Here is a 16,010-nt window from a genome sequence, read left to right as displayed (position 1 = left end):
GGTTGGCAGACTGTACCGCTCTGGACACAGATGCCAAGCCAAATTTCAAATAACATGGTGGAATGCCTATAACTGCACCTTTGCACAGGAAGCCAAAAGAAGCAACGCAGTGGAAGAATGGCATAACTCCTTCCAATCCACACGAGGAAGAACCAAACTTACACTCTATAAATTTACCGAAGCATTACAAAATGAGCAAAGCTACTACCAACTACAAATGGAACAATCTGTTACCCACATTTCCCCTAAACCTAGCAAGCAAACCAAAAGAATGTATGAGATGCTCCAATTTAAAGTCAACCTCTTCATAAATAACAAAGGAGTAGATTACTTAAAAATCATTGCCAAAAGCATATAATAAAACTAGACTGATATATTACACCATCACCAACCAAGATAATTGAAATCAAACGACACATAAACCAAACAATTCCACTTAACCGTCACATAATTTTGACATAAACAATATAACATCACATTTCCCATCCAAAAGAAAAGAAAAAAAGCGTACTGTTCTGTAGATACAGATCTTTTTCTGTATCCACGTAATAAAAAATAGTAATCCACCAAAAATAAAGGTAAATAATATTCAAACAGCCCCTCAAAAAATGCAAAAATATAAAATATCCAATAGAAATCCCACAATGCAATCCAAAGTATATAGGATCCATAAAAAACCTAAACAAGCATTGGCATAGCCAATATGTCTCGCTTTTGGGACCTTCTAAGTATTTAGTTATCCAGCACAATATTCTTGGTGCAACAACAACTGCCCCGGCCCGCCCTTTATGGGCTTTGCCAGAATCTCTTGCCATTTTGTATTGCAAGCCTGGTGTCAGCAAATACACTAAATGCAATGCATGTTTTTTTTTATCCTGGACAAGAAGCATAAGCTCCACAGCCACATTAATCACTTGGCTAAGAACTTTCGTCTCTAACTTGAGCTTCTGTCAGTGATAAAATCTCAAAATATAACACATCCCTTCTCGATGGTACTTAAAGTGCATCGTCACAGCTGTTCATATCAACCAAGTCCGGACACATTTCTATGGGCATCTTTTGAAGCGAGGTACATCTACTAAATGGTCTGCTTGGTGCATCAACTATTGCTCAGGGGATCTCCCGAGTACACGAGCATCTCGGGAAAAACTCATCTCTGGTGCCCAGAGACTCAACAGTAAACGCCATGTTTGAAGAGTCACAGCAACTCAGTAGAATTTTTCTCAGTGTTCGCCCAAAAAGTTTAGAAGTTTCCCCTCCTCCTTACTCCTGATATGCGCTTCTCAGAAGGCCTTGAAAACATGATCTAAAAACATCTCTGGAAACCTCTCCTGCTTGGGCGATTTGAACTGCCCTACCATTTTGCTGGGCATACTGAATATTGTGCTCTGTCGATCGCTGTGCAACAATTCACAGTATTTTATATACTCTTCACTTCAGTGTTTGTGTTATGCAGAAAACAGAAAATATTGCATGCAGTGATTTTCCAATCCTGCCTGCACCAGTGCTGCATGTTATCCGTATTGTGACGGAGTCTCTGTAAAGCCATTGAATCCCATTCTCCCTGCGAGACTTGACTGCACAAAGCAAAACCACAAATAGGTCATAGAGGGAGATCCGCTGTATTTATGGTGCAATTATGTGTGCGCAGTCTCACTGCTGGCTAACGTGTACCGGGGAGAGATGGAATCGCGTTGTAAATTTTACTGCTTACTGCATTGACATTCTTTGACAAACTTTGCTTTAATGGAGTGTGATTTGTTGTAAAATGCAAAGTTATGCAGTAGAACTCCTCCGTGATGTATGGGACAATATACGTCTGACAGGTTAACCTCATACGGATGATTTCACACCCACACGCAAACTACTTCAAAGCACACATCCTGTGGAAGCTGCCGCCTGCCCGCTGTGAGAACCTTCTATAGTCCATGTTGCCACGGTGTAATAATGTTTGGCCATTTTGATTGGGAGATTTCAATTTGTTTCTTTCGCTCTCTCCTTTTATCTTAACAAAATAATTGAGCATTTCCTATTCTGGTGCAGAGTTAAAAAAAAGAAAACACATTTCCGATAAGACGAAGCCCAGGGCGGGCGCCTCTCTCACGGATCAGGTTACAGCCAAAGGACCGACCAGGTTTTGTCTAGTTTTCTCGAGGCCAGCTGACCTTGCTTAAAGCCTGCTTAAAACTTGCAGGGGGAGATAGACGTTCCGAATTTGCACGTACCCGTTGCTTCCAATGGATCTTGTGGGCGATAGGATATTGGGAAACCAGCAAGGGCGTGCGCCTCGCGTGGTGGGAGGAGGGCCTGAGCGATTCCCTTGCGGGAGCGTGCAGCAAGGCGCGATGATTGCTACCATATGGCGCCACGTGCTCCCGCAAGGGAATCGCCAGACGTGCACGCGTTGCCATTGCAAGCAATGCAACGCGTGCACGTTTTTGCCCCCAAAGCTGTGCCGATGGCTAAAGGTCGCTGCGTAGGCGAGACCTAAAAAAGTATATTAAAAAAACCTCCAGGAAAACAGAAAAAAAGTAAATCCGAGTAAAAACACATTGCATTCCCAAAAATGTATATGTGCAAAACTGTTAATCATCAAAATATAACTAACATCACACAATTTAAAATAGCATAACATACTGATACATTACCAAAATAGTGTACAAAAATGCAAAACTACAAACAAGTGAAAAATGCAAACAATAATACATCAATATGTACAAAAAACCCACAACCAACACTATAACTAACTTCCAATCTTCCCTCCTAAATTTCCCCTATACTGTAAACCCTTAAAACAAATCTTTAAAAAAGACTTACTTGTTCTGACAAACAGCAGCACCTGGTTCATAGAAATGAATAGGAAATATTGTAAAAAATATATAAAATGTTTAAAAATGTGTACAAAATTATTAAACATGTAAAACATATCCAACAATCTTAAAAAAATTGTAAAGTATAAATTAAATAATAGTATAAATATATACAATTATTTATTATGTACTAGTAAACCATATGTAAAAATAATGTTGAAAATATGTATACAAAAAAGTAAAAAAATTTAAATACTTGTTGAACAATGGAAAATAAAAGTAAAAAATGTACAGCATACAAATATATATAAATATAATTTACGTGTCTTTTATTAATAAAAGCAAATGAAAAAATTTGTTATTTATATACTTGTTTTTTTTTTACTTGAAATATATGTGATTCAAAATGTAAACTTTTACAATTAATAAAAATTGAAAACCGAGAATTAGAAAAATGTGTGACATATCTTTATTTTACGATTTTTTAAATTAATAATAGTATTGGTTACAAACATACAACTAACAATTTTTTGTTATATTGCTAATCACTAACAATAATAATAAAATAACACAAATCATTTCTACTATGGACAAATACAAGTAAAATAAATATATTTTTAATAAGATTATAAATTCAAATTATCACACTTCAACATAAATCATTTTAGAAGATTGTTAATCACTTTAAGCGGTGACATTTATTATTCCTACTCCAATATAACCATATTGGGGGAAGGTGTTGGACACTAAAGGAGTGAAAGTTATTATTCCCACAGCATAACAGTTACTAACATTCAAGATCAGTGCACCAACATTATGCAATCCTATCGACACTTACGGGCACCTACCGTAGGATCCAACAACAAACACATATTAAAGCATAAAGCAAAAAACACACTGCAGCGCAGTCAGGCTGATTAGATATTGATCAGGTCTAAAGACACTCAGTAAACCAATGGGGAAGAGGAAGGATGGGCAAACAGTAGTAGACCCTCACGATGCACAGAAGGGTGTATCACATGCTGCATCTCCCCATCCTCTCCCCAACCTCTACAGAACTCTTGGCTAGCTCCAAAGCTATGGGGACTTTGCGCAATCCCCGAACTTCTTCTCTATGGAGTGCAACCTTTTTGCCCTACCCCACTTTAGCATCACCGCATACCAGTAAGGGAGCTCCAGAAGGTGGTCATCTTTCTATTTCATTGCAAAGGCTCACCTAGCTATGAGTAATGCTAGGACTATAAAGCGATTAGTGGTGCTGCCAACCTTTCTGCGCTTGTGTAACCCCAGTAATCCCACTTCCATGGTGCATAGGTTTCCCTCCCTGTAATGGTTGTCAGGGTATCTGTGACTGTTCTCCAAAATGACATTGCCTCAGGACAAGTCCAAAAACATGCGCGCCATGTCAGCGTCTTGGGAGCCACATGTAAGACAAGTTGGTGCAGTGCCATATTCTATGCAAACACGCAGATATAAGATACGCTCTGTGCAAAATGTTGTGCTGTATTATTGAAATTTCGTATTGCGGAGAGTTTATGCGGGTATAGAAGTACTTCTTTCCAGTCCATCTGTGATATTGCGTGACCAATATCACCCTCCCATTCCTACCTAATGTGGTGCAATAGATCTTGCGGAGAGTGTGCCAATGTACATGTATCCCATGTGATAAGACAACGTCCATTGCCCATTATGTGGAGAGCGTGTACTAGAGGATGCGTGTCTGGGTAAGTATCAGTGATTTGCCAGTTGCATGGAAGTTCGGCAAGCAGAGTTCAGTAAGTTACAAAATGGCCCAGAGGCAGCTGGTAGTCCTCGTTGAGCTGCTCAAACAGATCAAGGGTAGTGTTCTGGAACAGTCTATTCAGGGTTCCAACTCTCTCTGATTCCCGGTGCTCCATGCCCTCCCTCCCAAGCAGCTCCCTGACAGGGCATATAAAGCTAAACCGGATCTCCGGTGTGTATGGCTTAAGAGTCAGAGACAGTCACAGGCTCCTGATGTAACTGGCATGCGCTATAGCCAAGAGTTTATTCGCCTGCGGAGGGAGTTTGCCTATCTTCAGCAATAGCTCGTGGTTCAAGCGACCAGCATGATCCAGCACAGGATGGCCCAACTTAGTTAAGTGATGGCCCGCTAACCACTGAGCAGGCTACTGTCACTGCCAAATAAGTATGCTCAAAGTTAGAAACACCCATACCCGCCTCTTCTAAAGCAACTCACCACCTTCCCTTGTTCTAGATGAAAGTCCCCTGCATGCCATGTAGCATACGGAATGTGGACCTTGGGATGTGTACTAGTAAGTTATGAAAATAATAGAGGAGGCTTGGGAGCATCACCATCTTGGATAGTGAAACACAGCCCTACACCGTAAGTGGAAGTGTGCTCCAGAATGCTAGCTGAAGTCGGAGGGAGGCAATGGCCCATGTAAGATGCCCATATATTAAATCCTGAGTAGCATGATAAATCCAAATGCCTATATAGCAAAATGTGCATGGCATCCATTGCATGAGGTGGGGGTCACACTGTTAGTTACTGTAGCGGGCAATCTGGGCTCAGGGGGAACAGGCAGGTCTCCATTCAGTTCACACCTAATCTCGAAGCCTCACAGAATTCATCAAGGGCTGATTCTGCACTTCAAAGCCCCTGCCTAGTGTCCCGAATATAAATTAGGACGCTGTTTGCGTAAAACAAAACAGCAAGTAGTTTGTCCCCTAAGAGAATGCCCCATTCCTCTCCATCATGCTGCAGCTGGTGGGCGATAACGCAAAGAGGAGCAGTGATAGCGGGCATCCCTGGTGGGTGCCCCAGCTGATCGCAAGTTGATCTGAGATTAGTGGACCTACTTTTACCTGGGTTGTAGGGCCTGTATAAAATAAACTGATGAGGTGCAGTAGACGTCCTGGGATGCAAAGTTGCGATAGTGTTGCGAACACGTAGGTCCACTCCCCAGTGTTGAATGCTCTTTCCAAGTCGATCACCAAGTAGGATGCTTATGGCCAGAGGTGCTGTGCCAGCTCCATCACTCTATGAAGTCTATGGATGTTGAGTGGGGTGAACGAGTAGGGACGAAGCCATTCTGATCTACGTGGGCATGGACTATTTGGGGCATATGTCGCCATTTTTTGCTGCCTGCTGGAGACCTTTTTTTCCTACCTAAATGGTGAATGTGGTCATCACGCTACTCAGCTGATTTCCCACTTATTTCACCAATCGCAAAATGCTGGAGGGTCTGGGTCACTGTCCTTGGTCTCTGCTTCTTCCACCGCAGCGTGTCAGCAGATGACTCAGCAGACAGCGTGAGGCCCAGTGGGAGCTGCAACCATGTGAAGCAGCGAACACTTGTGCAATCAGTTCATGCTCAAGCTTCCTCTTTTCACCCTGTACAATATCTAAGCATGCTAGCAGAAGGACTCTAGTGTGAAGGTGTCAGCATCCATTTTGAAGGGCTCGCTCTTCACGGTTTCCATCCATCCATCTGCAGCGTTAATAATAAAATGAAATACATGAAAGTGAATTTTCTTGAAAGGTTTTGGATCAACAGAGTTTTCATAAATTAAAGGTATTTCCAGTTTCATTCAGTACTTTCATTCGCCATTCATTTAATCTCTATTAGACAGATTTATCTATTGCAAATTAATTTACCATCCATTAATCTTAATATCATCGAGATGTTCAGCGCATTCTTCATTATAAATATGATATTACATTCGACGTGAATAGCCAGTAGAAAGCTATTGTCATCACATGTTTTTTAGAACTGCCATCAGAGACATGATTCCCGCCCAGTAAGCTGCCAATTAAATGGAATTACTTGGTGGCAATTGATGCCACAAAATTTGAGCCAAAAAAAGTGGTTCCACCTCAAGCTCAATTTGGTGTGTGGAATGAATACATGGAGGGCCCGATTCACAGAATGAACTTAAGACTAAATCTTAAACTTACTACTTTGTGGTATTCACAGAATGCACTTACTACTTTTGGTATTCACAGAATGGATTTACGACTACTAACTTTACGTCCGCACTCGGGCCGGAAATCCTGGGCCGGAGGCGGAGCTTCCGGCCCAGAGGTGGAGATTTCGGCCATGGCTAAATCTCCGCCACCGGCCGGAATCCCCACCTCCGGGCCGGAATCCCCACCTCCGGGCCGGAAGCTCCGCCTCCGGGCCGGAATTTCCGGCCCGAGTGCGGACGTAAAGTTAGTAGTCGTAAATCCATTCTGTGAATACCAAAAGTAGTAAGTGCAGTCTGTGAATACCAAAAGTAGTAAGTACATTCTGTGAATACCACAAAGTAGTAAGTTTAGGATTTAGTCTTAAGTTCATTCTGTGAATCGGGCCCGGAGACATTACCAAGACTTAAACACCAACATTCAGAAGAACCGAGTATTTTAATTGAAAGACATCATTACTTTAAGTTAAAACAAAATCCTGAAGAGACTGTTGAGTAGTATTTTGCAGCTTTAAGATTACTTGCTTTGACTTGTGAATTTGAGAGTCCAATGGACACTTACATTAGAGGTCAATTTGTATTCAACTGAGCCACTAAGGAAATACAAAACAACAATTGTGCAAATCGAACTTCAATGGAAGTCATGAATTTAGCAAAGAGTGTTGAGCAATCAATAATTTCTAGCAAAGTAATGGGCAATGATCAAGGCTTAACTTCTTCAATTGCTACGAATGCTGCAAATGATTTGGAATTTGTTAATGCTGTTTCTTTCAGGGACAAAAACAGCATTGACTCTACAAAAAAGAAGTCAAATAGTATGTTATGAATGTAGTTCTAAGGCTCACTTTGGGAATAAAGTGTATATAAATATGGTGCTTCACTATGGGGAATAGATGTAACAATTGCATAAAAATAGATCACTTTCAGGCCATTTGCAAAGGAAATATGGTACCTTGTGAAGTAAGCAGTGTAGACAATTTAACTGAAGAAAGAAATATGGATCTTTTTAAAGTTGTTTTGATGAGTGAGACTGAATGTGACAGTTATCACAAAGTAAAAGAAGTGAGGTGTGACATTCTGATTGGTAATATGAAAATACCGATGATGGCTGATTCTGGATCCCCAATTACAATTTTGTATGTCTTGTTTCATAAACAATGGACTAAGAATATAACTTTGACTGTATCTGATGTTCACCCAAAGACATCTTGGAGGAGTTTCAGAATATACTGGCATGTCCCATGGAGTAAGAGGGCTGGTTCATATGATGGACCCCTCAGGTGCCAGGTACCCCTTAGGGTCCCGACAGGGCGATCCACAGAAAGAAAATGGGTATGAAAGGCCTACTTTTGCGGTAGTCAGTGGACAACAGATATGAGGCACTGGCCGGTCTGTCAGAGCAAAATCTCAATGGCAGAAGACCCCTAATCTCAGGATAAAAAGTTTAGTTACCCTGGCAGATGTTGTAAATCCTCCTCAGCTGGGCATGCCTACCTCCCAAAGTACTGTGAAGCAGATAGTTTTGGATTTCCAGCAGGAGATCCAGAAGCAATTCGGGATAATATAATATAATAATAATAATCCACATTGGTAAAGTGTGAACAATCACCCGTAAGGGTCTCTAGGCGCTGGGGGCCGTTGGGAAGATTAAGCAAGCTATTGCCCAGAGTCACATGGTGCTGGGCTATTCTGCTGCCGGCGTCAGGGATCGAACTGTGATCCCTAGATTCCGGAGTCAGTCGCCCTGGCCGCGGCGCCACACCTCTTCCCTAACTACCATATCAGAAACCAACCAAAAGGGCATTCAGGGGGCGTTGCAGGCGATGGAAACCAAATTGGAAGAGATTTTTGAGAGGACCAAAGTTCTAGAGGCGAATATGGAGAGGATTAGAGAAACGCCTCAGAACTAAGAACACTCAAGTTGCAGATCTAGAGTCTACAAGAAGGTCTGGAAAAGCTGGAAAATTATTCATGAAGGAACAATTTAAGATTTCTGAATGCTCCAGAGGGCGCAAAGGACAGTGACTTCAAGGGTTTTATTATAAATCTTCTCAGGGAAGAGGTCCTGAAGGGTAAGGCAGAGGTTGACCTGGACAAGGAAATACAAAGAGTCCCCCGAGATCCCTTCAAGCAATCAGAGGGCTGGAAAATGCCTAGGAAGATATCGATAAACTTTTTTTCGAATAACATAAAAGAAACAATCCTGAGTTTGGCTCTGGGACAGATGTATTTGGAAAGCAATTGCTTCCCCTATGGTATCAGGTCAGATATCTGCAGGGCTATGCAACAAAGGCAGTGAGAGTTAGGCCATGCTCAAGGCGATATGGAACAATGTAATGCAATAATGGGTAGGTCTATTATTGTAGGCTTAGCTTGTTCAAGCTGAAGTGTTAGTCCAAGTCATATTATTTTTCCTTAGGTTTGACAAGTTGTACTGTTGTTGCAGGGGTGCATGAGTGAGGTATAGGCTAACCCTAGGTGGAGTTCGCGGAGTTGCACTCTGCGAACCTACGCGAAGTGCAAAAAAAACCTCAGCTGCACTACGCGGAGCTCCGTGAGCGGCGGAGTACGGAAGAAAAATGCTGTTCGCGGTGATTGCACAGTGCCGGATGCTTGTCCGCACTGTGCAATCAATGCGAACAGCACCATGCACAGCGCAAGATTACCTTTACTGCCACTCGCGTAGATTTTTACTCGAGCTGCAGCATTCTCAACACGAACGGGCAGTTTCTCAACGCAAGCGGTTGCGAGTATACGCGACCACTTGCAATGAGAAACCTGACCCCCCTGCATTCAGAAATCTCGCCGGGGGGTTTATTTTCCATGCTCGCGCTTGCCAACTTGATGTTGGCGATCGCGAACAAGGAAAAATATCGCCGGGAGGTGGATTTTCCTCGCTCACGCTCGCCAACTTGACGTTGGTGAACGCAAGCGAGGAAAAAAACTCCGCTCTGCGAGCTCCGGGTAACACGGAATGCGGGAAACTCTGCAAACTCCGCAAACGGAGCGCAGTTCACCGCCTAGTGTTAGTATAGGCATTTGAACATGCAAATATATACCCTCTGATGCTTAGGGCCCAAAAAGCCATAGAACAGCATGCCTTTATTAGTGGATGGGGGAGTTCCCATTGGAGGGCAATTGTTAGAGAAGCATGGAATTATTTTTAAAAAATTAGAGAAAAATATCCTCATTTCTAGTTCAGTAGAGGCTAGCCTTTTCTTTTCAAAGTTTATGTCTTGCTCGTCCCGTTTTCTGCTTAGTACTGACATAGGAGATATTAGATGTTTACATGTGCGGGTTTATGACTCTATTTGTGATGATGCATCTCCACATAGAAACGTGGGCAAGAAGTTGTTGGATTTTCCATCAATGGTTGTGATTGGAAGGGATTTAAATGTTAAAGAAGAGTGAAGAAATTGATAGGTCCACTAGGGGGAAGCAGTAGTTTCTTCCAGAGTAAGGAAGGCAGTGAATCTTATGCATGATTTTTCACCGTGTAACTTGTGGTGCAAGAAAGCAGGAACCCAAAAAGGGCACACTTTGTTCCAGTATAAGATACAGTAGCTTCACCAGGATAGATGTTTTTTTGGTCGATACATCAGTGCTACACGATGTTAAAGTGATCAAACATGTACCCATGCATTGCTCTGGTCATTCAGCGGTGTCCTTAGACATAGGGTTGTCAGTAACCCAGGCTATATTTAGGTTGACATTGACTAGAACACTGCTCCTAGATATAGAGGCCTTGCAGGTATTGAGCGAGGAGAGGCAGCAGTATTTTAGAAATAATCTTGGCACTGCTCCACTGAGAATTGTAAAGGACGCATACAAGGTGGTGGCCCGAGGTATCCTTTGCAAGCAGGAGTCTTTGAAGGGGAGAAAAGGTAATGAGGATTATAAAAGGCTAGTGGAATACATCGGGGTGTTTGGAAAGGGAATTATAGGAATCAAAGACAGTGGAGGAGGCAGAGGAGGTCGAGCATAGGCTTTGAGGGAAATGTGATGCATTCAGGCAGGTTAACGAGAGGAGGAACACCGAAAAGTGTCAATTGAGCAAGTTTGCATATTTCGGATATGGGGAGAAGAGTGGAAGATTGCTGGCCTGGAAGGCAAGAACAGATAGAGGGTGGAATAATATTGAGGCACAAATAGTCGATGAAGAGGAGAATATGTCAGGAAATCCAGATCAGACAGAACCCTGTACAATAGGGATGCTTGAAGGTCTGTACTCTGAAACAACAAGCTTAAAGAAAGCTGAGTTAACATAGTGGTTGAGAGGGAAGCAGCTCCTAGTGGGAAACAGCGTTTACAACGCAGGCAGAACAACGCAGTGCCTTTTCAACGCAGGCACTACAATGAACGGGTCGTTACCATGCGTTCCATTACCATGCAAGTCGTTACAATGACATGATTTAGTGAAAACATTGTTGGATTTTAAATCCAACACCTTCTCTACTGTTGCACAGACTGGAGTTGGAATAGTAAAATATACTATTCCAAAGTCCAGAGCTTCCCTAAGGCAAGTCGTTGTAACGAATTGCGGTGTAATGGAATGAGTGGTAACGCTACGTTCATTGTATTGCCCGTGTTGTAAAGGCATGCGTGAATACGTCATACATCCGTGCCCAGTCTTATCTAGAGAGAAATAACAAGCCCTCCTGAGTGACATCTCGGAGGAAGATATCTGTGCACAAATAAACATAACTCAGCGGGGGAAAGCTGTAGGCCCAGATGCAGTACAAAGAGGTTAATGTTCCTATATGGAAAGATTTGTTTAACGAGTTGTTGTATGGGAGATCATCTACCCTTCCATCTTGGAATGAAGTCATTATTACCTTGCTTCTAAAGCCAAATAGGAACCCAAAGAAGGCGGACTTGTTTAGGCCAATTTCCCTGTTGAACAATGATTATTAGCTGTTTTCCGGAATTTTATCTAGAAGACTCTTTAGTGGGTAAAATAATACATCCAGACCAGAAGGGATTTGTGCCAGGAACGCAGCTGCGTGACAGTACCTGTTTGTTAATACAATCGATAGACATGGCCATTACAAATTCAGATCCTGTAGCTATGGTCACAATAGATGCGGCTAATGCCTTTGACAGGGTCTGCTGGGAATACCTCTGGGAAGTATTAGTGGCTGTGGGCATTCCACCATCTTTATAGAAGTAAAAAAATAATTATATACCGCACCATCAGCACTGATTTTGGTAAATTATAATTTGACTAGGAGAATAAACATCAGGATGTGTACTCGACAGGAATGCATGCTCTCCCCCTTATTTTTCAAACTATATATCGAGCCTCTAGCTCAACACCTTTCAGAACAGATGCTGGCATTTCGCCCTTCGAGTCTCAGAGGTTTGTCAATAACCTGTATGCAGACGATGTTATCTTGTACACTAGTGATCCCCATCGAACAGTCGCCAGAATGGAAGGAATTACTGATGCCACTGGAGCTTCTTAGGCCATTCTAAATAAAGATAAGACAGAGGTGATGTCTTGGAACTTGGAAAACCTTAAGGCGTTTTCTCAGAGTAAAATCAGGTATTTGGGTATTAGAGTCGCACATGAATAGATCAGCTGCCGAAGTATAATTTAGGTAGGGTGATGAAGGAACCTGATGAATTATTAGCAAGATGGAAACACCTTTCAGTCACACTATATGGCGGGGCAAATATGGTAAAGATGATGATTTACCCCAAGCTGATATACCTATTCGATAACATCGCTCTTCTTTTCCCTTAGGAAAGTTTAGTAAAGGTACAAGGCAGCTTAGGTATTTTATTTGGGTCTCCAAGGGAGCAAGACTTGGCTGGAAAAAGCTAAGAAGAAAATTGGAAAAAGGTGGGGTTTAATTTCCAGATGTTTTATTGTATTAACTTTCCTTTCAATTCCAGAACTCTGCAATGTTGTTTTTCAGTCCCGATGATTCCAGTAAGGAAGTGCTATATGTAGCCATTCTGGGCTCAGATGGGGTAGGGGGTTTCTTACATAAATTTGCTAGTCCCAGATTCTTCAAGAAGGTGAGGTCGAAGGTATTGAGGTCTTTCGTGGAGGTTTGGTATACTATTCAGGAAATTGTAGGTATTAATTATTACTCTGAGTATGCCCCTATGTGGAAATCGCCTGGTACCCCTTCCTTCTTAAAGGACAAGCTAAGTCTACCATTGACTAACGCTGGTTTTAAGAGCTGGTTGACACTGTTTTGATTTCTTGGGAGGCCGTAAAAGAGGAAACGTGGAGTACTCTCTACTGGTATAAATATCTGCACTTAGCTTCATGGGGGTCAAAGCAAAAGTGGGGCAATCAAGAGGGCTGGGAATTTGACGAGAAGATGCTGGACTCTAAACTCTTTCCAAAGGAAGTTTAGGTTTGGTATTGGGAATTGGCAAAGGCGGACGAAAAGAAGTATAAAATTCCCCTTTACCCATAGGAAGGTTATTTACTAGTAGAGGAGCAACTAGAGGCATGGCAAGAGTCTCAGCGTCTATTCTACTCAACAGTTAAGCCAGTCGCCCAAAGGAGGAATCACTTGTTTATGTTTCACAGAATCTATCTGACCCTGAGGAAGATGACTAAATTTACAAAAGGAGCCACATCGTGTTGTGGGCGGTGTGGGGAAAAAAGCAGATGATATACATGTTTGCTTCTTGTCTAAGGCTGAGCAGCAATTGGGAGGGTGTCAGTTGTATATTATCAAGAATTTTGCATAGTTCAATTGAGGGAAGCCCTCTTCTGATTCTTCTTGGTCAAGCCCAGCTTGACCAAGCAATATCCGAAGACCAAATGAGGCTGATCTTTGTTTTTATATTGCTGGCCAGGAGAGAGATCTGCAGGGAATGGCTGTGGACAACACCCACCTCCTTGGGCCATTGATAAAGGACAGTCGATAATGCCTGTAATTTGGATATGATGTGTAGGAAAAGCAAGAAGACGGGAGAGCTCTGGTCGCTTTATTTGGTTTGAAGAGATGGTGACCCAGACTTTGAGTCCTGTTATTAAGCCAGATTTGCTGAGAACACAGGGATGTGGAGATTTGCTTTCCCGTACTGTTTCATTCGGCAGTAAGTTATCTCAGATGGCTATAGGTACCCACCTTTCTTTTAAGTGTTTTTTTTTTAAGGTCTCGCCTAGCGTTGCTGCGTGCATGCGAAGCTCGCTCTGCAAGACCTATTGTGGGAGAGGAGATTTCTGAAGGGGACTTGAAGCCCCGCCCATCTTTTTCATTAGATGGCGTCATCGTTGATGGTAAACGGTGGCCTTCGATTGAAAAGAAGGCTTCTTTGTCGTTGCCCTTTCTCCTTTTGGGACAGCCCCTCTGGACTGGATGGCTTGCTTCACGGCTGTCGTGAAGCACTTTCTTATTTTCAGGAGGCGTGTTATATAAATAAGCTGTGATCCAGTCCAGATGGGCCTTCCCAAAAGGAGGCAGGGCTGCAGGCAGGCACAACGCACATGGCGCGCTTTCACTTTATAAATCCATTGCATGGCGACAGCTTGTTTCATTTACACCCATATTTGGTTCGCTCTCTATCTCTTTGGTGCTCACCGACTTGTCTTGTTACTATGTCCTCTTGTTTCTCTCTCCTTCCTGTAGCATTTACCCATCCCTCCTTTCATTCCCCGATGTTCTCATTATGCCTTTGTCACCCCTTTCACCCTATCCTTGCCTTTTTAAAACTCTTCTCTTGCGTTTCTTCCCACACTGTTCTGCCTTTAGCTCCGGCTTCTGCGTCAGCTCTTGCCTACCACTCCTCGAGTTTCTCTTCACCTGCAGCTTCTCCCTCTCACATTGCGTCTTTTTCACTGCTGGTTTAAATATGATTCTAGATAAGTCCCAGTCCTCTAAATGAAGTGTGAGTGGGGCCCACCGTCACCGTCACAAAAGAAGTACTGGTTATTGCAGGAAAGAGTAGTGGCTGAGACCCTGGTTGTTTACTTGCGTGTGCACTGAATCGCTTAGGCACCAGGCCTTGAGTCACAAGCTTCTCAGGGGAGGGGAGTTATATTGGAAACCTTGCTAGAGAAGTCTTTCCTCAGGAAAGGCAGCAAAGTGTTCTGTGTTTTTGAGTGATTCATGGTCAGATCCCAAACCTCACCCCTGCGTGGGCCCAGGACAGCTCACTGTCTCATGATGGAGATGGGTGAGGGCATGGGGAGCCGGATGATTTCGTCATTAGCCACCGCCATGTCAAGCCTCCCTGCGCAGCATGAGACCGTAACTGCTGAGATGTTGGCCCCATGCCAGCCAGCATCTTCGATCCGCGTTTGAGGGGACTAAACATCCCCCGCCGCAATGCCCCCCCCTTATACTGCAGCCCCACCGCAGCTTTATATGAGAGCGGCCATTCTGACTGTGGTTAAGGCACGCCTTCCCGCCACTGTACTTGGAAAGTAATTTCAAAAGATCTTAGGTTGACGTACGTCATTGCTCTCCATGGGCACATGCAGAGCAAACTTACAGTATAACGCCTTGTAGGATCATGAGTTTGCTCTGGCCTGCTTATTCACTGTCAACATGCCTCACTCGTTTGCCGCTTCTACAACCATCAAATTTAATTATGCATAATCCTTCTGTGCCAAGCATATCTAGTCTCCATTTTGTAACTCCAAATGCTTTAACGGCAGACCAATGACATCAAGCGCTACACAAAAATAGTACAGCACAATACAGCACGTTTGGCTAACGGAGACTCATTCATTCCTCTGCCAGCTTAGATGGTTCAAAAAAAAAAAGGAGAAAAAAGCGCCATATACATAGCACTATAAATGAACAGTGTAACCTCCTCTTTAACCACATCTGACAACCTAGGATAGCTCATGGAGCGCTTGAATCACTGGAAGGGGGTTACCACCCATGTGCAATGCACCGAATTGTGCCCATAATTACGCCATGTTCAAGGAATCCATTGCCTAGCCCAAGCACAAAAATCATAAATACAAATGGCATTTATTGAGCAGGCTATCTATCAATAAAAAACCTCAGGGATGAATTTCGTATATAACACTAACGCCACCCTTCCCTTCTCCGTTTTGGAGTCCCTCCTTTGAACCTTACCCCATCTCGTCCTATTTTCTGGACTAAACCCCTAGTACTCTATACTGCACCTATGGTTTGAACTAGCTTCATGTTATGGAAGCCACATTTACATAATGTACAATTTCATACATACGCCTTGGTGAAATACGGCCTCGACTGTTGTGAAGGGATTCACCTCCAATACCAACTCAGAAGTGCCAAAGTACCAAAC

The sequence above is a fragment of the Triturus cristatus genome, chromosome 6 (assembly GCF_964204655.1).
Source record: "Triturus cristatus chromosome 6, aTriCri1.1, whole genome shotgun sequence".
Taxonomy (NCBI): Eukaryota; Metazoa; Chordata; class Amphibia; order Caudata; family Salamandridae; genus Triturus; species Triturus cristatus.
Note: the sequence above shows the minus strand (reverse complement) of the source record.